A 21746-nucleotide genomic window follows, 5' to 3' on the forward strand; every position below is an offset into this window, starting at 1 on the left:
TTCTTTTTTTTTTTTTTTTCTTTTTTTTTTTGAGATGAAGTTTCACTCTTTTTGCCCAGGCTGGAATGCAATGGCACCATCTCAGCTCACTGCAACTTCACCTCCCGGATTCAAGCGATTCTCCTGCCTCAGCCTCCCGAGTAGCTGAGATTACAAGGTGCATGCCACCAAGTTGGTCTAATTTTGTATTTTTAGTAGAGACAGGGTTTTACCATGTTGGTCAGGCTGGTCTCAAACTCCTGACCTCAGGTGACTCGCCCACCTCGGCCTCCCAAAATCCTCGGATTACAGGTGTGAGCCACCACGCCCGGCTCAGTGCTTGATGTTTTAAAGGACATCTGTTGCTTCCTGATCTGGATGCTGGTTTCACAAGTGTGTGGTTTGTGAAAATCCACCAAGCTGTATACCCATGAGGTGTTCACTTACATAAAACTTCAATAAAAAACATTTTTAAAAATAAGGTTACCAACTTTGCGGTGAACATCTTCTCAAGTGGTATTTTATAAGTTTTACTTGCAAGAGTTTATTTCACTAATCTGAATCCTATCTTAATAATTCCCCCTACTGTGTTGCTAATTGCTACAAATAATCACTAAATTTTCTCCCGAAATCACAAAAAGAAATCATTTTTAAGTCAGTGTATTTTCATACGTAGATCATCTCTGTTTGAAACAGATTTTGTTCTGAAAGTTTGTTGGCAAGATGCTGGTTTGCTTGGCCAGGCACAGCGTCTCACGCTTGTAATCCCAGTGCTTTGGGAGGCTGATGTAGAAGGATCACTTGAGGCCAGGGATTCAATGCCAGCCTGGGCAACATAGCAAGACCCTGTTTCTATCAAAAAAAAAAAAAAAAAAAAAGATGCTGGTTTGCAACTTTTAACATAAGTTCACCAGAATAAAAAATGTTAAGCAGTATTTATATTCCTAAGCCTGAAGCATATTAAACCCCTTTATAACTGAATTCAAACAAAACATTGCCAAGTCCTGAAGCCTTTTATTAGTTCAACATATTAAACTCTGAAACCTCTCTGAGCCATGTGTCCTGCCCTCTGACTCCCAATCACGCTGGGACCGTGGTCCCTTTCCCCTCCTCTGGTCCAGCAACTTTGCCCTGACTGGTCTCTTCCACTCCAGGAGTATAATCAAGGAATCATTGCCTGAGGTCTAGAGTTCTTAGCCCGGTTCAATTTCAGAGTCAAATACAAGACTAGCCAGCTAGACAACTGCCCAGAGCACCCTTAGAACTAAAGTGATGGAGAAATGTATTTCCTACTACTTTTCTCAAAATAATTGGAATACCCTGAAAAACTGCTTGGAGTTGAGGGTGCAACCCCAAGAGGTACGCTCAGGGAAGGACACGTGGTCTCTGAACTTCTTTTAGGGAATGTGCATCTTGTTTACCAAAGGACTCGTGTTTTCTCAGTTGGGTATCCATGCCCCTGGGCCTGAGCTGAACTATTCTAGGAAAAAGAGAGCAAAAAGGCAAATCATGCCTATCTAATCATTCTATAACGTCACAATGCTATAAATTAAGGTTGTCAAACTATGGTGCATCCATGGCTGAACCCAGCCCGCCACCTGTTTTTGTATGGGCCATAAATTGAGAATGGTTTTTACATTTTATTTTATTTTATTTGAGAGGGAGTTTCACTCTGTCGCCCAAGCTAGAGTGCAGTGGCATGATCTCAGCTCACTGCAACCTCCACCTCCCAGGTTCAAGCGATTCTCCTGCCTCAGCCTCCCAAGTAGCTGGGATTACAGGGGGTTTTTACATTTTTTAATGGTTGAAAAAAATCCAAAGGAGGAAAATATTTTATGACATGTGAAAATTACATGAAATTCAAATTTCAGGGTTCATAAATAGCATTTTATTGGAACGCGGTCATGCCCATTCATTGACATGTTGCCTATGACTGCTTTCTTGCTGCAACATAAAGTTGCAACCAAGCCTAAAATATTTTCAATTTGGTCTTTACACGAAAAAGTTTGCCAACCCCTACTAGACAGAAAGATAGTTCAGAGTCAGAAGGGGCACGTAGACCTAGGGTCTGGCAGGCTTGGTTTGGCTCTAATGTCTGCCACTTAAATGCATGACCTTGGGGCAATTCCTTAACCTCTCTGAGCTTCGGTTCCCTTGACAACAAAGTCAACTATGCATAATGTCTACAGCACGACTGACTCCGGAACCATACTGCCTTTCAGCGCCACTGGCTATGTGATCTCATGAAGGTCACTTAACTTCTCTAAGCTCCTCTTCCCTAATTTTAAATAGGCAATAAGAATGGTACCTACCAGGTGTGAGTTGGTTGATGGTATTATTTTTAATAATAAAAATAAAAATAAAATAATGGTACCTACCTTACAAGGTGGTTGTACAGAATTAAAAGGGTAGTGCACGTAAACCACATTGCATAGTGCCTGGCACAGAGTGAGTACTATAGAAGTATTTACCATTATTATCATTTACCTTGAGGGGTTGTCGTAAGATGGTTCTGAGCTAGTGTATGTCATGAGCCGAAAACAGTGCCTGGAACAAAACAGGCACTAGCAAATAGTAGCTGCTGTGATGATGATGATATGAACCAGTACTATAGACACACAGGAGAGGGAGCATTAATTCTCGAGATGGGAGAAAGGAGTGGTGGGTGATTCGGAAGCCCTGCGTTTGAAAGGTGACAGCTGATCTGTAGGATGAGTAAGATTTTGATAAGCAAAAGAGAAGAAAGCCTTTGTGGGTGGGGAGAAGCCTGTGCAAAGGCCCAGGGGCATGAAAATGCATGTTTGATTTGGGGAAGTAGAAGTAGTTCAGGGAGGTTGCACTGTGGGCTGCTCAGTGGGGAGCAGGACATGGCGGGTAGAGGGATTATGGGAGATGAGCCTGCGATTCAACACAATCCAAGGTTGCCTTCTGCTCATCAGCAGCCACAGCACACTATTAGCTCCAACTGACTCCAATTAAAATTGGTTAACAGCCAATTAAAATCCCTGGGTCTTTGGCACATAAAACTGTTACTAGCCAGGCACAGTGGCTCCTGCCTATAATCCCAGCACTTTGGGAAGCCAAGGCAGGAGGATCACCTGAACCCAGGAGTTCAAGACCAGCCTGGGCAACATGGTGAGACCCGCCCCCACCAAGTCTACATTAAAAAAAAAAAATTAGCTAGGCATGGTGGAGCACGCCTGTAGTCCCAGCCACTTGGGAGGCTGAGGCAGGAGGATTACTTGAGCCCAGGAAGCTGAAGCTGCAGTGAGCCATTATCACTGCACTCCAGCCTGGGCAACAAAGTGAGACCCTGTCTCAAAAAACAAAAAAACTGTTACCAATCCACTCTCTTTTAACTTAAATGTTACTAGCCTCTTTGAGCACCTACTCTGTGTCAGGCATTGAAGTCAAGTTAAAGAAGACACAGTTTCTGCCTTCAAAAAACTTAGTCTAATGGCAACACTAGACATCAACTTCAGCAAGGATCTAAGGTAGGAACAAATCAAGTGCCAACAAAGGGAAAAAGTGCTACTTGCAACTAGCAGGAATCAAGGAAGGCTTTGCGGAGGCCATGATATTAGAACATGACCCTTAAAAGCACTGAGCTTGAGATGCACAGAGAAGAAAGAGAAACATGAGCAATGAAGGAAAAATCTGGGGCACCTAGAAGGGTGAGAGGCAGCTCAGTTGGGCTAAAAGGCAGAGCCCAAAATGGGAGATCAAGCTGGGCTGTAGGAAACTCATTCTTGTGGCAGGTTAGGCTGGACTGCAGGCGGGAAAGACCAAAGAGGCAAGTGGGAGGCTCCTGCCGTTGGGATCAAGGATGGCTTTATCCAGAGCAGATGCTGTGAGACAAGAAACGGGGAGAGGGGCCCCAGCAACATCCACAAGGTGGAACTGACGTGCAGGCCTGAAACAAGGTGATTCCGAGGCTGTATAGGCCTGGGCGCCTGGGAGAAGCTGCTGGCAAACCCAGGCAGCACCAGAGGAGAAAGACGGACCTGTGACATCCATGAAGAGGTGGGTGTTTCCCACTGGGGGGCCTGCTGAAGAGACAGAGCACTTTCAGGAGGGCCACCAGGCTGCCGCCAATGACAAGGCTATCGTTTACCGAATAAAGGGGAAGGGAAGTGGGGCAGCCAGGGTCGTCTTCCTCTCCCATGAGCTTTGACATGGAATCTTTAGCTAGAAACATGTTCTCCTCTATGTTGTGTACAGCCAAAAAAAAAAATCACCTAAGAATAGGTGGGTCTTGCACAAGCCAGTTTGTTCCTATATTGAAAGCATTAACATAACAGTGTACAAGTCTATTCACAGACACAGGAAAAGGCTTCCTAAGCTAAATGGGTGGAAAGCAGATTTCTTTTTTTTTTTTTTTTTTGTGAGGCGGAGTCTCGCTCTGTCGCCCAGGCTGGAGTGCAGTGGCGGGATCTCAGCTCACTGCAAGCTCCGCCTCCCGGGCCCACGCCATTCTCCTGCCTCAGCCTCCGGAGTAGCTGGGACCACAGGCACCCGCCACCGCGCCCAGCTAATTTTTTTGTATTTTTAGTAGAGACGGGGTTTCACCATGTTAGCCAGGATGGTCTTGATCTCCTGACCTTGTGATCCGCCCGCCTCAGCCTCCCAAAGTGCTGGGATTACGGGCGTGAGCCACCGCGCCTGGCTGAAAGCAGATTTCAAAATTTTCTGTACAGGAGATTCCAGAGCTGTGAAAACATCTAGAGTGTTGCCTACCTCCATGTGAAGCTGGCTTGTCTCTGGGTCCTGGGGTTGTATGTGATTCCCATTTTCTTCTCCTTGCTCACGTGCATTTAAAAATGTGTCCACGATATGCATGTGCTATTTGTGCAGTTTTGAAGAAGTGCTTCCTGTATGTTGTTTTGTCCTTTTAATGTTGGCTTAGAAGGGAACAAAAAGGCTGGGCTGGTGCCTTGAAGCTACAGAAAATTTCTGGGAATCTCTATCAGTGACTCTGAAAATTTTTCTCGGTCTACACTGCTGAATTCGTTTACAATTCCTAGAAGCACTAACTCCAACTTCTGACTCCCTTTTAAAGGTCTGTTTCATTCTCTCCTCCTTGCAAAAGAGATTAGCAAAGCTGAATAATTCTGCCTCCTGAATCACAGCTGTCCATAGCTATCCTCAGCCCCAAGCCATCTCTTCTTTCTTCTTACTCATAAGAGTTTTGAAAGTCCAGGCTGAGAGCTAGGCGTGGTGGCTCACATCTGTAATCCCAGCACTTTGGGATCAGGAGTTCAAGACTAGCCTGGCCAACATGGCGAAACCCCATCTCTACTAAAAACACACACACACACAAAATTAGCTGGGCCTGGTGGCAGGTGCCTGTAATCCCAGCTATTCGGGAGGGTGAAGCAGGAAAATTGCTTGAACCTGGGAGGCAGAGGCTGCAGTGAGCCGAAATCACACTACTGCACTCCAGCCTGGACAACAGAGGGAGGCTTCGACTCAAAAAAAGTCCAGGCTGGGTGCCATGACTCACGCCTGTAATCACAGCACTCTGGAAGGCCAAAGCTGGTGGATCACTTGAGGTCAGGAATTCTAGACCAGCCTGGCCAACATGGCGAAACCCCATTTCTACTAAAAATACAAAAATTAGCCTGTCACGGTGGCTAATAATCCCAGCTACTCAGGAGGCTGTGGCAGGAGAATCGCTTGAACCTAGAAGGCTGAGGGTGCAGTGAGGGGGGATCGTGCCAGCTGCACTCCAGCCTGGATGACAGAGTGAGACTCTGTCTCAAAAAAAAAAAAAAAAAGTCCTTTTTATATTCTTTTAGATATTCAAATAAATTTGAATATGGCCTGGGTATTGGATGGCATTAAAGAACTATTGCTAATTTTGTTAGGTGATAACTGTATTGTCAGGCCCTTATTTATCAATTTGTCAATATTTTAAGGCCCTTATCTGATAGAGATGTTGATGTATTGATAGAAAAATAAATAAGATGTCAGGGATTTATTTTATATTATTCCAGAAAACAACAAGTAAAAACGATAGATAAAATAAGATTGGAAAAGTGTTAAGAACTATTGAGGTTGAGTGGCGGGTACACAGAGCATATTAGCTTATTCTCTCTTCTTTGGTGTAGCTTCAGAACTTTTTGTGTTAAAAGTTTTAAAGGGTGGGGGCTTTTGTTTTCTTTCTTTTTTTTTTTTTTTGAGATGGAGTTTCACTCTTGTTGCTGAGGCTGGAGTGCATTGGCAAGGTCTCGACTCACTGCAACCTCCACCTCCCGGGTTCAAGCGATTCTCTTGCCTCAGCCTCCCAGGTAGCTGGGACTACAAGCATGTGCCACCACGCCAGCTAATTTTGTATTTTTAGTAGAGACAAGGTTTCTCCATGTTGGTCAGGCTGTTCTCAAACTCCCAACCTCAGGTGATCCACCCTCCTTGGCCTCCCAAAGTCCTGGAATTACAGGTGTGAGCCACCGTGCTGGGTCCCAAGCTGTAGTTTTATTCTTACTCTCTGGTTATAGAGAAAATGGAGAAAAGCATCACCAAAAAAGAAAAGTATACTTTACGCTATAGTGACTTTTTCAAGTATTTGAAGGCATGTGCGTGGAAGTGGCAAAAGGATGACAGCCCAGAAGCCTAGAGCCTGCCTCCTGGTGGAGGGATATGGAAGAGGAAAGCCACAGTCCTGGGTAAGTATTCCCAGACAAGTCAGGGAAGAAAATCTCGCACTTCAATACAGACTCTACCTGCAACTCAGTAAGACATCACTATCTATTCTGAGGAAGTAAGGGCCATCTCTAGAATATATTCCAACCAAAGGAGGCCCCTGAGATGACCCAAACTCAACTTTCTAACTGGTATCATTACCTTCACTAATTTCCCTTGGCCCTCCCTGGATAGAATTCTGCAGAATTAGCTCTTTGCAAAAGAACAAATGTCATAATGAAAATACCTTAAAAAGAAAAGAAACTCAAGAGTGAAAATGCATTACCCACATGAAACCAGATGAGAAGTCAAAGTAACTCTGAGAGTGGGGAAGACCCTCTGCCCTGGGGGTTCTTGTTGTCTGAAAAGGTGAGGGGGCTTTGGGAGTTTTCTATCTTAGTATTTTGTGTTTTCCCCTTAGACATAAACGTAGCCTTTGTCTGTGAAAATATGAAATCTGCCTGATGTCTGGATAGACCTCCACCAAGTCCAAGATACTCCCCAGCTGTAAAGCGCCATCTGTGACTAAGAAAACCATCACATCTCAGGGTTTCCCCCATCCCTAACCCCAGAACCACCAACCACCACCACCATCCAACACACATATTCAAGCCATTGGTGGTGGACAGCATTTCCTGCTTGTACTTGCTGGTCCAAACAGACTGAAGATGACCTCCCTATTCTGGCTAAATTCTCTCCTCATTTTTTTTCAGACCATTTCTATATATCCTATTTTCTGATTATAAAAGTAGTACATACACATTATAGAACATTTCAAAAACACTAATCCAAAGAAGACAAAAATCAGTTACCACCTAGAATCAAAAGCTGTAAAATATTAGCGTACATTTTTCTGGGGTTTTTTTTCAGTGCATCATTTTTTTCCAAAACTAAGAATACCATACTTTATATGTGGTTTGGCATCTTGTTTTTCTTAATTTAACATTTAGGTCTTAATTTAACATTCTATGTCAAGATTCTTGACATAGAAAATGGCTGCATAAAATTTGATTATATAAACATAGCATCATTTATTTAACCAATTGCCTACTGTTGGATAGTTTAATAATTCCTCATTTTCACTACAATGACATTGAGTGAATATTTTTAATATAAATATATGATTATTTCTTTAGGATAAATAGATATGAGAGCAACTGCTGGAACAGAAGAGATAAAAAATTGAACCAAGTTATATTCTATGTATGGGCCTATCATCTCATCACTGTCAACTCTCACTGGGTATAATATTTGCAAGTTTGATTTGTTTTCATTTGCATTTCATTTACAACTAGTGAAGATTAAAATTTGCTCATCTGTTTTTTGACAACATATATTTTTTCTTTTGTAAGTCATCGGTTTTACCTACTTTTCCAGCAAGATGGTTATGGTTTCTTAATGACTTTTAAAATCCTTTTAGAGATTAAGGATTCAATGTGTGGCAAATATTTTATATATATACATATATATATATATTGTGTGTGTGTGTGTGTGCCCATGTATTCTGGGAATTTCCCAAATTCCTGGTACTCCCCCTTCACTGAGCAAGCCCTAACTGAATGTAAAGTAGCATGTTCCCTGCTGCGGAAAAAACTCAGCATGATGAGATGGCTGAAAGGTCATCTAATTCAACATACTCATTTCCCCCATGAGGAAACCAAGGACTTGAGAGAAGTGGTTAACCTGCTGGGGGCCCACACGAGGCCCAGAAACTGAGCCAGCTGAGTCAGCACACTTTCCATCTACACAGGATTTTTTTCAGATACACATTATGTCTACATCGTATAGCCCATACTTAATTTCCTTAATATTTTAAGCACAATGCTCATATAGCTAGATAGATATGCCAAATTATTCATACAGTAGCAACCTTTATTTCTTTGCCTTTTTCCCAGAGATTTTGTTGTGTACTGATGGGTTTTTACTCAAAAGGTAGCTCCCAATGCTTTTTTTGTTTGTTTTTGTTTTTGTTTTTTGTTTGCTTGTTTTCAGACAGAGTCTCACTGTCACCCAGGCTAGAGTGCAGTGGCCAGATCGGCTCATTGCAACCTCCACCTCTCAGGTTCAAGTGATTCTCGTGTCTCAGCCTCCTGAGTAGCTGGAATTATAGGCATGCACCACCACACCCAGCTAATTTTCATCTTTTTAGTAGAAACGGGATTTCGCCATGTTGGCCAGGCTGGTCTCAAACTCCTAACCTCAAGTGATCTGCCTGCGTCAGCCTCCCAAAGTGCTGAGATTACAGGCATGAGCCACCACACCTGGCCACAGCTCCCAGTTTTAATATAAAAATACTTTTCAAACATCTGTTCCCTTTCTCATCCACTTCCTTCGAGATGGATCATCTCTCTTTAGGAGAAATCATTAGGCTTTCCAGCATTCTCTAGAAGTAGGATAAACCCTTAACTTGCAGATTGCTTAAGCTATAAAAGAAGTTGAGGCATTTAATATTTTGTTCTGGATATGCAGCCCAGAGCACTGGAAGGAGTGAGGTGTTTTAGTTTTAGTTTCAATGTGTAAGACTGCAGATATGCAATCATTTGCAAAAAGCCCACATTGTGGAGTTGACAGTCATGGTTAGATTTTTCTTTTTTCTTTTTGAGATGGAGTTTCACTTTTGTTACCCAGGCTGGAGCGCAGTGGTGTGATCTCAGCTCACCACAACCTCCGCCTCCCGGGTTCAAGCGATTCTCCTGCCTCAGCCTCCCAAGTAGCTGGGATTACAGGCATGCACCACCACACGTGGCTAATTCTGTATTTTTAGTGGAGATGGGGTTTCTCCATGTTGGTCAGGCTGGTCTTGAACTCCCAACCTCAGGCGATCCACCTGCCTCGGCCTCCCAAGTGCTGGGATTACAGGCGTGAGCCACCGCGCCTGGCCAGTCACGGTTAGATTTTCATCTCCCTCACTGAGCAGCAGTATAACCTTGGGCAAGTCACATAACTACAGCTGCAAAATGTGAATAATCATGCATCGTTTGTAGGATTTTTTTTAAGGCAACTGAAAAGAATCTATTTCCCATGCCTAGATGAATGCCTGACCCTTAGCGGATAAGGATAACAATAAACACACACATTTGCCAGACGTTGTTTTAAGTGCTTTATAAAAATTACCTCCTTTAATCATTACAATAAGACTGCATGTGGTCAATACCATTTTTGTCTCATTTTACAGCTGGGGGAACTAGGGCACAGAGAAGTAATGTACCTTGCCCAAGATGACAAGCTAGTGAGAAGAGATGCTGGGGTTCAGGCTCTGGCAGCCCAGCCTCTGAGCCTACTCATAGATCTCTACCTCCCCTCGCCCTACCTCTCTCTTGGCGGGAGCCTGCCTATCCTTGAAACCTTGATGAAACTAAGCAATCCTAAAGCAATGGCAGACGGTGAGGAAGAAAGGCTGGAAATACATTTTTCTGCTGGCGGGTGATTTCCTTCTTACTACAAGCCTGATTTCTTACCACATTTTAAAGATGCTTCCTCAATCAGACACTCACACACCATTTGATAAGCACAAGACCACCATCTTTGTAGAGGGCAATTGAACAGAATCCAGCAGCATCCTTAGTGTATTTGACACCCACAACTGATCATCTATCAACCTCTCTCTTCTAGGTGACAAAATTATTTTCCTAGTAATGTGTAAGAATCAGGAACAGTCTTTTTAATTTTTTATTCATTCTTTAGCTTTAAAACGAACAAGTTACTTTTTTTTTTTAATTGAACTTCAAAAAAATCATTCAGGTCAGGTGTATTGGCTGACATCTATAATCCCAGAATTTTGGAAGGCCGAGGCAGGAGGATTGCTCGAGGCCAGGACTGTGAGACCAGCCTGGGAAACATAGCAAATTAGCCAGGGGTGGTGGTACATGCCTGTAATTCCAGCTACTTGGGAGGCTGAGACATGAGAATCACTTGAACCTGGGAGATAGAGGTTGCAGTGAGCCGATCTCACCGGCGCACTCCAGCCTGGGTGACAAAGTGAGACTCTGTCTGAAAACAACAAACAAAAAACAAAAACAGACAAACATCTCTACCAAAAAGTTTTCTTAATTAGTTGGGCATGGTAGCATGTACCCGTAGCCTTAGCTACTCAGGAGGCTGAGACAGGGGATGGCTTGAGCCCAGGAGATCAAGGCTGCAGTAAGTCATGATCACAACACTGCACTCCAGCCTGGGTGACAGAGTGAGACCCTGTCTCTAAAAAATGATAACAATAATTCAGTAAAATATTTCATGTATGAATTAAAATTTGTACTTACCAATCAAAATTAATTATACTCTGTAGTTTGCATTCTGCTTTGTTATTTTAAATTTAAATACAAAACTCTGAGAGAATAACAGAATTGAAGTAACTCGAGTTCTGTTCCGGGGTTTCTGCAATCACTGTGCTATCATTGTTTATGTCTAGTCTACAGCTTAAACTCAGGACTGTGCTGTGCCACAGGAGCTGAAGATGCAGCCTGGCCCCAAAGCTCTAGTGAAAGCTGTACACACCATTAAGAACTTACTCTGACTTTATCACTGCCAGCGCATGGTGATAATAAAAACAGACCCACACTGGTTTTATTACTGTTTTAAAATTCTACATAAATGATACACCCCTCACTTCCTGTACTTAGGGGGGACCCCTTGCACCACTCCATCCTTTAAATCCTTGCCAGTGTCTATTACACTTTTAAATGCATAGACCTTTTAATCCAGCAATTCCAATTCTTTGAACACATTGTACTGATGTGTCTACACAAGTAGGCAAGATATGCAAGAATTTCCATCGCTACATTATTCATAACAGCAAAAAAAGAACTGGAAAGAACTGAAAGGTCCATTAAGAAGCAGGGGTTAAATTAATTATGCCATATCCATTCCGGATAATCCACTCAGCATTAGAAAGAATTAGGTCAGCCTCTTTGTATTGTACAGGGAAGGTATGATATACAGACATATCTCAGAGACGTCGCAGGTCCAGTTCCAGACCACTGCCGTAAAGTGAATCTTGCAATAAAGTGAGTCACACAAATTTTTTTGTTTCCTAGTGCACATAAAAGTTATGTTGGCCAGACGCGGTGGCTCATGCCTGTAATGCCAGCACTTTAGGAGGCCCAGGTGGGCGGATCACCTGAGATTGGGTGTTTGAGACCAGCCTGATCAACATGGAGAAATCCTGTCTCTACTAAAAATACAAAATTAGCCAGGCATGGTGGTGCATGCCTGTAATTCCAGGTACTTGGGAGGCTTAGGCAGGAGAACCACTTGAACCAAAGAGGCAGAAGTTGCAGTGAGCCAAGATCGTGTCATTGCACTCCAGCCTGGCCAACAAGAGCAAAACTCCGTCTCAAAAAAAAAAAAAAAAGTTATGTTTACACTATACATGATGCCTAAAAGTCTACATGGCTTAATTTTAAAATACTTTATTGCTTAAAAATGCTAACAGTACAGCCTGGGCAACACAGTGGGATTCTGTCTAGATAAAAATTTTTTAAAAATTAGCCAGCTGTGGTAGTGCACCCTTGTAATCCCAGCTACTCAGGAGGCTGAGGTGGGAGGATCACTTGACTCCAGGAGGCTACAGTGACCTATGATTGCACCACTGCACTCCAGCCTGGGCAACAGAGCAAGACACTCTCTTAAAAAAAAAAAAGTTAACAATAATCTGAGCCTTCAGCAAGTCCTAATCTTTTTGCCTCAATATTGATGGCTGCTTGTTGATCAGGGTGGTGGTTGCTGCAGGTTGGAGTGGCTGTGGCTATTTCTTAAAACAAGACAACAATGAACTTTGCCACATTGATTGATTCTTCCTTTCGTGAAGGATTTCTCTGTAGCATGAAATGCATTTTATCCACAGCAGAACTTCTTGCAAATTGGAGATAATCCTCTCAAACCCTGCCATTGTTTTATCAACAAAGTTTATGTAATATTCTAAATCTTTTGTTGCCGTTTCAATGGTTTTCACAGTATATTCACCAGAAGTAGATTCCATCTCAAGAAATTACTTTCTTGGCTCATCCGTAAGAAGCAACTCCTTATGCATTAAATTTTGTCGTGAGATTGCAGACATTCAGTCCCACCTTCAGTCTCCACTTCTAATTATAGCTCTTTTGCTCCTTCTACCACATCTGCAGTTACTTCCTCCACTAACATCTTAAATCTCTCAAGTCATTCATGAGGCTTGGAATCAACTTCCTCCAAACTCCAGTTAATGTTGATATTTTGATCTTCTTCCATGAATCACAAATGGCATCTAAAATGGTAGATCCTTCCAGAAGATTTTAAATTTACTTTGCCTAGATCCCTCAAAGGAATCATTATCTATGGCAGCTATAGCCTTACAAAATGTATTTTTAAATAATAAGATTTGAAAGTTGAAATGACTCCTTGATCCATGGGTTGCAGAATAGATATTGTGTTAACAGGCATGAAAACAGCATTAATCTCCTTGTACATCTCCATCAGAGCTCTCGGGTGACTAGGTGCATTGTCCAAGAGCTGTAATATTTTGAAAGGAATCTTTTTTTCTGAGCAGTAGGTCTCAACAGTGGGCTTAAATTATTCAATAGACATTGCTGTAAACAGATGTGCTGTCATTCAGGCTTTAGTTGTTCCATTTACAGAGCACAGGCAGAGTAGATTTAGCATAATTCTTAAGGCCCTAGGATCTGTTGGAATGGTAAATGAGCACTGGCTTTATCTTAAAGCCACCAGCTGCATTAGCCCCTAACAAGAGAGTCAGCCTATTGACTCTCTTCAAAGCCTTTGAAGCTTCGAAGCCGGGTGTTGACCTCTCACTAGCTGTGAAAGTCCTAGATGGCATCTTCTTCCAATAGAAGGCTGTTTTGTTTCCACTGAAAATTCTATTGTGTACTGTAGTCACCTTCATCAATGACCGTAGCTAGATCTTCTGGATAACTTGCTGTAGTTTATTCATCAGAACCTGCTGCTTCTCTTTACACTTTGGTGTTATGGAGATGGCTTCTTTCCTTAAACCTAGTGAACCAACCTCTGCTATCTTCACACTTTTCTTCTGCAGCTTCTTCACCTCCCTCAGCCTTCATAGAATTGAAGCAAGTTAGGGCCTTGTTCTGGATTAGTCTTTGGCTTAAAGAAATTGGTTTGATCTTCTATCCAGACCACTAAAGCTTTGTCCTAGGAATAAGGCTGTTTCGCTTCCTTATCATTCATGTATTCCCGGGAGCTGAACTTTTCATTTCCTTCAATAAATTTTCCTTTGCATTGACAACCTGGCTAACTGACACGAGAGACCTAGTTTTCGGCCTCTCTCAGCTTTCAACATGCCTTCCTCATTAAACTTAATGATTTCTAGCTTTCAATTTAAAGTGAGAGACACATAACTCTTCCTTTCACTTAAACATTGAGAGGCCATTATAGGTTTATTAATTGGCCTAATTTCAATATCGCTATGTTTCAGGGAATAGGGAGGCCCCAGGAGAGGAAGAGAGGTGGGGGACAGCTGGAGCAGTCAGGACACACAGCATTTATCCATTAAGCTTGCTATCTTATATGGGCATGATTCACCGTGCCCCAAAGCAACTGCAATAGTAACGTCAAAGATCACTGGTCACAGATCACCATAACAGATACGATAATAATGGAAACATTTCAATTATTTTGAGAAGTGCCAAAATATGACAGAGACATGAAGTGAGCATATGCTGTTGGGAAAATGGTGCTGATAGACTTGCTCAACACAGAGTTGCCGCAAACTTTCGGTTTGTAAAAAAATGCAATATCTGTGGAGTGCAATCAAATGAGGTATTCCTGTACTAGTAGCTGAAAAAAAGCAACCAGTCGAACCATCTGGGAAGGGTTTACCATTTCTGTAGAAAGATAAATGTGCAAACTTAGTCTAGTGCGATCTATCTTCCCTTGCCGAGAAGGACATTGGCCCAGGCAGAGGAAAAGTCTCTCCAATGATGGGCAAATCGAGGTTTACTGGGAATTCTCAGCTCACCTGTCACATGTCCCTCTCTAGAATAAATTGTACTAGGAACACAGCAGTTACTCCCTCAATTGCCTAAGGGAGAAGAGGAACAAAGAGGAATAATCTAAGAACACAAGTTTATTCAGATTTTCTTAGATTTTTTCAATCTTCTTTTGAAATATAGACATAGGTACTTTTTATACAGATAATATTGTAGATACAGAGCAATAGGATAAAATATTTCCCTAGATGCTCAGCTTCTAATTAAGGATCAGAAAGATCAAGAAACTGAACAAAACAAATACATAATGACCCTGAAACTACCAGGATATTCCAGAGTAAAATTCTTTTTTAATGGTTCAGTTCATTGCTTACGCATATATAGTGTTCTATTAACATGACATTTCAAATCCACAGAAGTCTATAAAAAAGTGACACAATATCTGCCTTTAATTGTCTTTAAACTAGGCCTACTTTTAAGGAGCCTAATGGGACAGAAGATAATAAAGAAAATGTTAATATAGTTTAGACTAGGCCCAGAGGTTTAAAATTTTTTTTTTTTTTAACTTAGTTGCTAATGTCTGTGGCCCTCACTTTTTTTTCTCTATAGAAGAAATTATTTCATTTGGAGAGGTCATGCAATGGCCACACAAAGGCAGAATGGTGTGGCTGTACTTCATCACCATAAAGTGCCATATAGCTAGGACCTCAGAGAATAAAATGCTAAATTAGAGAGAGGAGACGCAATGTTCTGCATATAAATGACCTCACTCTTTGGTTCATCCTGCAAAAAATTAAAATTTAAACAGCCAAGTTCTATAATAAAGGTAAATGCAAAATGCCAAGAGAACACTAAGGACAGAGTGTTAAAATCTTCCAGGGTTGTGGGGTGGGGAGGGGGAGAGGAGGACCATTTGAACCTGGTCTTGGAGGAGAGAAAGAAAATAGGACTGGTAGACCGCATGCAGGCAGAGGAAGCGGCTGGTGCCCAGGTGTGCACGTGGGTATTTGGAGAATAGACAGGGGGCTATGATGGCTGAAGCACAGGTGGAAGATGATGTTAGAAAGGGACAGGGGGGCCAATTTGTAAAAGGCCCTTTATGCCATATTAAGTATAAAATAACCTGCATCCAGCCGAGTTCTCTCTCCTTACTTTTCTCCTCAGCCCTGTCCCTGCTTTACCTAGCCAAACACAGTTTCTCATGCATTTTTCTGAAGCTATTACATTATTACACGAATTCACATGCCTGTAAGTATGAATGCATATAATGATTACACACACATTTTTATATACAAACAGCAGCATACTACTCTGCTGCAGTTTCTCCAGACTATGCAACATCGCTGACACTCTCCCTGGCCTTTTCTGCTTTGACAGCTTTAATCCTGCTGTCGTAAGCTTTCCTGCCCCGGCTCTTCCTGGTGAACTTCTACCCATCCCAGAACCCAGCTCAGATGCTACCTCTTGCATGAGGCCTTCTCAATAAGCAATATATTTCTCCCTTATTTGAGCTCACATGTCATCTTTAAATGTTTTACATTTTTTGAATAGTGATTACATGCCTATAGTAACATTTTAAAAGTATAAAAGTGAAAAAATATACCTCCCTTCTATGGTGCCCAGGCCATTTTCCCAGAGGCAACCATCGGACTAAGTTTCTCATGCACTTTTGCAAAGCTATTACTTTATTACATGAATTCACATGCACATATGTATGAATGTATGTGTGTAATTATCACACACACACTTTTTTTTGTTTTGTTTTTGAGATGGAGTCTCACTCTGTCGCCTAGACTGGAGTGCAGTGGTACAATCTCGGCTCACTGCAACCTCCGCCTCCTGGGTTCAAGTGATTCTCCTGCCTCAGCCTCCCATGTAGCTGGGACTTCAGGCATGTGCCACCATGCCCGGCTAATTTTTGTATTTTTAGTAGAGATGGAGTTTCACCATGTTGGTCAGGCTAGTCTCGAACTCCTGACTTCAAATGATCCACCCGCCTTGGCCTCCCAAAGTGCTGGAATTATAGGTGTGAGCCACTGGGCCCAGCCAACACACATTTTTATATACAAACTACAGCATACTGTACTATACTCCGTGATGCCTTTCTCACTTAGTAATAGATTGTAAATCTTTTTCCTTATCAGTAGATTGAGTCACCCAACTCTTTCTAAATTCCTTTAGTACAGGACTAAACAATTCCTTCCATTATGGATCAATCTTAAAATACAAATATAATATTAAATATAAATGAAAAGTCAATGTGAAAAGGCTGAGACTTTCTCACTATACTGTATATAGAGGCAGCTTGTGGTGATCAGAGCCCTGGACTGACTGTCAGGCTTGAATCCCAGCTCTACCACTAGTTATATGACCTGGTTCACGCCATTTAGCCTCTCCAAACCTGTTTTCTCATCTGCAAAATGAGGCATTGAACTAGACGGGCTCTCAGGGCCCCTCCAAGGCTGGTAGTTCACGTTTCTGTGAACCATTGATATCATATGCTTCCTTGAGAGCAGATTTGAATAGAGTAAAGGGTGAAGGAGCAGAGAGCCTAAAGCTCCTGCCACTAGATGAGCTTTTCCTGCTCCCAGGCTGTTCCTCATGCCTTCCTTGACTTCCCTAGCCTTCCCTCTCCACCCCCAGCCACGGCCCAGAGGCATGCCTGCAAAAAAGCCCTCAGCCTGGGTTCAGCCAAGCTAAGCACAAGGGGCCCTAGCAGGTGCCTGATTTCCAAGACTGTGTTCAGTAGCCCCTATCTTAGATTTACACAAGGTAGACCAGAATTTGGGCATGTTTTCCTGGGAACATGTGCCAGCCCAGTTTAGAGTCCACTGGCCTCATTCTAGAGCGAATGTGCATATAATAAATGCCTTAGAGAGCTCTCGGAAGCTTGGAGAAACCACCAGCTCATCTGCAGACTCTCAGTAGCAGAACAACCAAGTGGCCAAGGAGGCTGAGAGGCCCAGAGGTAAGTGTCATTTGGGCTTGATGAAATCCTTCTGTTCTCCAAAGCATCCTTGTGCTTTGCTGGACAAAAAGGCAGCCATGGTCATATCACTCATTTGCCTCCCAAATGTTCACACCAAGGACAGAAGTTTTGAACCTTGTACAAAGCATTCCACACCTTAAAACAGTCAAATATCATGGACCAGATGTCCATCAGGAGAGCAACTGGTATATGCCCTAAACTGGAAAGGTACTCACTAACCACCTGCTCTTAGAACGATGATTTGTGGCTCTCATTAGATTACCCACAGCTCCAATATGGAGTTGGACATCCATCTTTGACGCCAACTCGAGTAGCCCACACAGCTACTATCGACATGTTTGAAACCAGGAGGCATAATCCTAACTCCGTTTCTAGCAGCAGGGACTTTCAGAAAACATACTCCTTGTGGAATTAATTTGCCATTTCCATTCATTTTTGCCTTAATTTGTCTCTACTTCTAAAATACAAGTCAAGCTGCCACACAAGGTAACTTTTATAAGGTTGGGGGAAGACAATACGCCTCTTTTATCACTGAATTCCTTACTATTGTAGAAAAAATATTTAATAATGTGGGGGAAAGTATGTGACAACATTGTTACACAGATAAAAGAAAAGCAAGGCCAAATTGGTATGTGCAACATAATCCTGATTTCTTAGTAAAAATAGAGGAAAAAAGTCAGAAACTAAACCAAGATTTTAACAATGCTCATATACTGGTGCAATTACAAACTGTGTGTGTGCTTCTCTATGTTTTCTGAGTTTCCTTCATAGACATACATCTCTTCTATAACAAAAAAAGTAAAAATAAAATCTCGTGACCCTTTGTAAAAGAAAATATAAACACATCCTGTAATTTCTTCCTGGGAAGAGGTAACATTTGCTAGTGTCACTGGATAGTCACTTTAAGAAAGTACGGCCAGCAGGACTGGGTCCTGGATCAGGATTGGCCCCTAACTGATGAAATTACTTGAACAACTCCGAGGCCCCGACCCTCCTGCCACATGTGACAGAGGAGCAAGTCTCAGTAGGTCTGTAAGTTCCCTTCTCACTCATTCTGGAACTCCTCAGAGCGGGACTCTTTCACACACCACTCAAAAAATTTTTTTAATTTGTAACATTCTAGTGATTTGGATTGTGTCCAGCCCATCCTGCTCAGCATGCTAGAAAGATTTCTGGGAGAACTAAGATCCTAGGAATATTGGTTTCTTGGATAATATAATTGGGTTCCACTGTAATGACATGGGAACTTGTTTCCTTTTGTCATTGAGACCAGAATAGTCAAGTTGGTCGAAATCGGAAAGATCATCTTCTAATCCTGCCCCCAAATTTCAGTCATCTGATAACCATATTTGAACTATTATTTATTTGATGTGTTTTAAAAATCAACTCTAAGTGAACTCACATGGCCTTGTCCTAAGCAATTAAATAGATGAAATCATAGATTCGATTGTCACTTATAATTTTTTCTGAAAACATTCAAAGAAACATATACCTATTAAAAACATTTTTTAAATGCTTGCCCTAAAAAGATCTTGTTTCCCACCATTGGTACCCACATTGTGCTTGGGCAAATTTATATCCAATCCAATCCTCAAAGTTTTCAGAGAAACTGACACTTAGAGAAATAAACCTCTTGCCTAAAGACTCATATTTTTCTGAAAAGTCCTTATTATTATTATTATTATTATTATTATTATTGAGATGGAGTCTCACTGTGTCGCCCAGGCTGGAGTGCAGTGGTGCGATCTCGGCTCACTGCAACCTTCACCTCCTGGGTTCAAGCGGTTCTGCTGCCTCAGCCTCTGGAGTAGCTTGGACTACAGAGGTGCCTGCCACCATGCCCAGCTAATTTCTGTATTTTTAATAGAGACATGGTTTCGCCATGTTGGCCAGGCTGGTATCAAACTCCTGGGTTCAAGCAATTCTCCCACCTTGGCCTCCCAAAGTGCTGGGATTACAGGCATAAGCCACTGCACACGGCCTAAAAACCATTTTCTTAAAAGTATCAAAGAGCTTAAAAAAAAAAAAAAAAGTAACTGTCAGGCCAAAGTCTAAGAATAAAGGAGAAGCCAGTGAGGTAAACAGCATTTGTCAGCTGAAAGAAACGGAGATGAAAAAGCAGAAAATGAGCTGCAGTTCCGATGGCTTCATGGGGCAAGGATGACAGAAGTCAAAGGTCAGAGTCCACTCAGGGTGGAAAAACTAATGGACCCCAATATATATATTTTACTTATTTGTTTTTTGATACAGAGTCTCGCTCTGTCACCCAGGTTGGACTGCAGTGGCACGATTTTGGCTCACAACAACCTCCACCTCCCAGGTTCAAGTGATTCTCATGCCTCAGCCTCCTGAGTAGTCAGGATTACAGGCATGCACCACCATGCCAGGCTAATTGTTATATTTTTAGTAGAGACTGGTGTTGGCCAGGCTGGTCTTGAACTCTTGACCTCAGGTGATCCACCTGCCTTAGCCTCCCAAAGTGCTGGGATTACAGGCATAACCACTGCGTCCGGCTTCCCAATATACACCATAAGGGTAAGTGTGAGTCAGAAGTAATTCCACCCCCTTCCCTATCCCAAGAAACTGGAGAGGGACATTACCTTAGGCTCTGTTTAGAGAAGGAAGGAAAGGAAGGAGGGAGAGAAGGAGGACCATGAAAGACATACAATGCTTGAAAGACTGGAGTCCACCCGGGTAACTAGCATAAGTTTTCAAAACCCTCCCTGAAGAAATATTTTTATCCTAGGCCTTGGGAAACTCATACCAATCACTTTTCTATGGCAATGAAGAGCCCACAAAGACAGACCTTTTATTATCTTAAGGCATGCATTACTACCTAAAGCAAGAGGGACAAAAGGAGAAGAGAAATTGCTGTGGTGTTCACAGCTCATGGTCTCCTCTCTCCCTCATTCTCAGGACTCCAGCTTGGCACCCACTCCTGATACTCCTGATGTCTCATGAGAGGAACCTCACTGGACATACGGTGTTGCAGTTTGAAAGAAAATGGGCAGCTTTACCAGGTAGTTTTTATCAAGATAATGAATTTGCCATGGTTCTTGGCTTTACCTCTTACCCTCAGAAATCTGATTCCCTCAACTAACAAGAAAGTATCTGACTTTACAGAGTGAAACTCACTTTAACCAAGGTCACAAGATTTGCTTACATATCGGGATGCCAATTCATTTGCTGACCATGAGAAACGCAGCTCTCATGAGGACTAGAATACCATCAACACGGCTTCTGTATTCTTTCCCCATGGCGAGAGCTATCGGAAAGACAAGCTCTGACACCAAGACGTTCCCTGGTCAACAGGGACTCAGAGTGAAAGGAGGTGACTGAATGATCCAAGAACATGCTTTAGCCTAAGCCTTACCTTCTCCCCCATGGTCTTATCCATGGGATCATAACTGGGGAAGTCCATTAGCCAAGGTCCTCTCTCCACTGACAATGCATGGATGGGCACGGCCAGAATATGATTCTCAAACATGCCTGTTTTCCATGGATAACTAACTCCCAACTTTCTGATTAGTATCTCTTCATACAAATCCAACTTCTCCGGAGGACTCTAATCCTTTTCATGTACCAGGCTTCCCTAGGCTTGCCTTGGTAGCCCCAAGCCTACCTGAAATTACTTTCAAGAGACAACTGTAACTCAGAGGCTGAGGTGGAGGATCACTTGAGGCCAGGAGTTCGAGACCAGCCTGGGCAATATAGTAAAACTCTGTCTCTAAAAAATAAAAATAAAAAAGAGACAACAAAGTAATACAAAAGAGCCCACTCCAGGACATGAGCATTAGCTAACCTTCTGAAATCTCATAACCCCAAAGTGAATTGAAATGTACCAGAGGGTAATCCCCAAACACCATCCACCTTTCTCTAGCCCCCTCACCACCTATGCATGATGCCCATATCTTGTAAATTCTCGTGTAGTGTGCAAACATTCATCAGAAAGCTTCCTTCTGCCCCACCATCCCCAAAGTGCCACCCATACCACCACCCGCCAACCAAATAGCAAAGGAGGAGATTAAGGAACCTGCATTACATCAAGCAAGTCTTCACAGTACTGTACGCTTTGTGCATTTAAGCTTTTAAAACAAAGGAACTAGGCCAGGCACAATGGCTCACACCTGTAAGGGAAGCTGAGGCAGGCAGATCACTTG

The 21746-nt window shown here is 42.5% G+C and overlaps 1 protein-coding gene across 9 annotated transcripts in view; it reads right to left on the bottom strand.

Annotated features, from left to right (window-relative positions):
- Positions 1 to 21746, bottom strand: part of RHOH (ras homolog family member H) — a 54685-nt gene that overhangs the window by 9776 nt on the left and 23163 nt on the right. The window contains exon 1 of one of the 9 annotated variants that reach the window (XM_026455808.1): positions 20960 to 20983. The exons of the other annotated variants lie outside the window; for them this stretch is intronic. The gene's annotated coding sequence lies outside the window, so the exon portion shown is untranslated. Of the gene's footprint in view, positions 1 to 20959; positions 20984 to 21746 lie in introns of those variants that run through there. 9 annotated transcript variants of the gene reach the window in all.

This window comes from Piliocolobus tephrosceles, chromosome 3 (assembly GCF_002776525.5).
Source record: "Piliocolobus tephrosceles isolate RC106 chromosome 3, ASM277652v3, whole genome shotgun sequence".
Taxonomy (NCBI): domain Eukaryota; kingdom Metazoa; phylum Chordata; class Mammalia; order Primates; family Cercopithecidae; genus Piliocolobus; species Piliocolobus tephrosceles.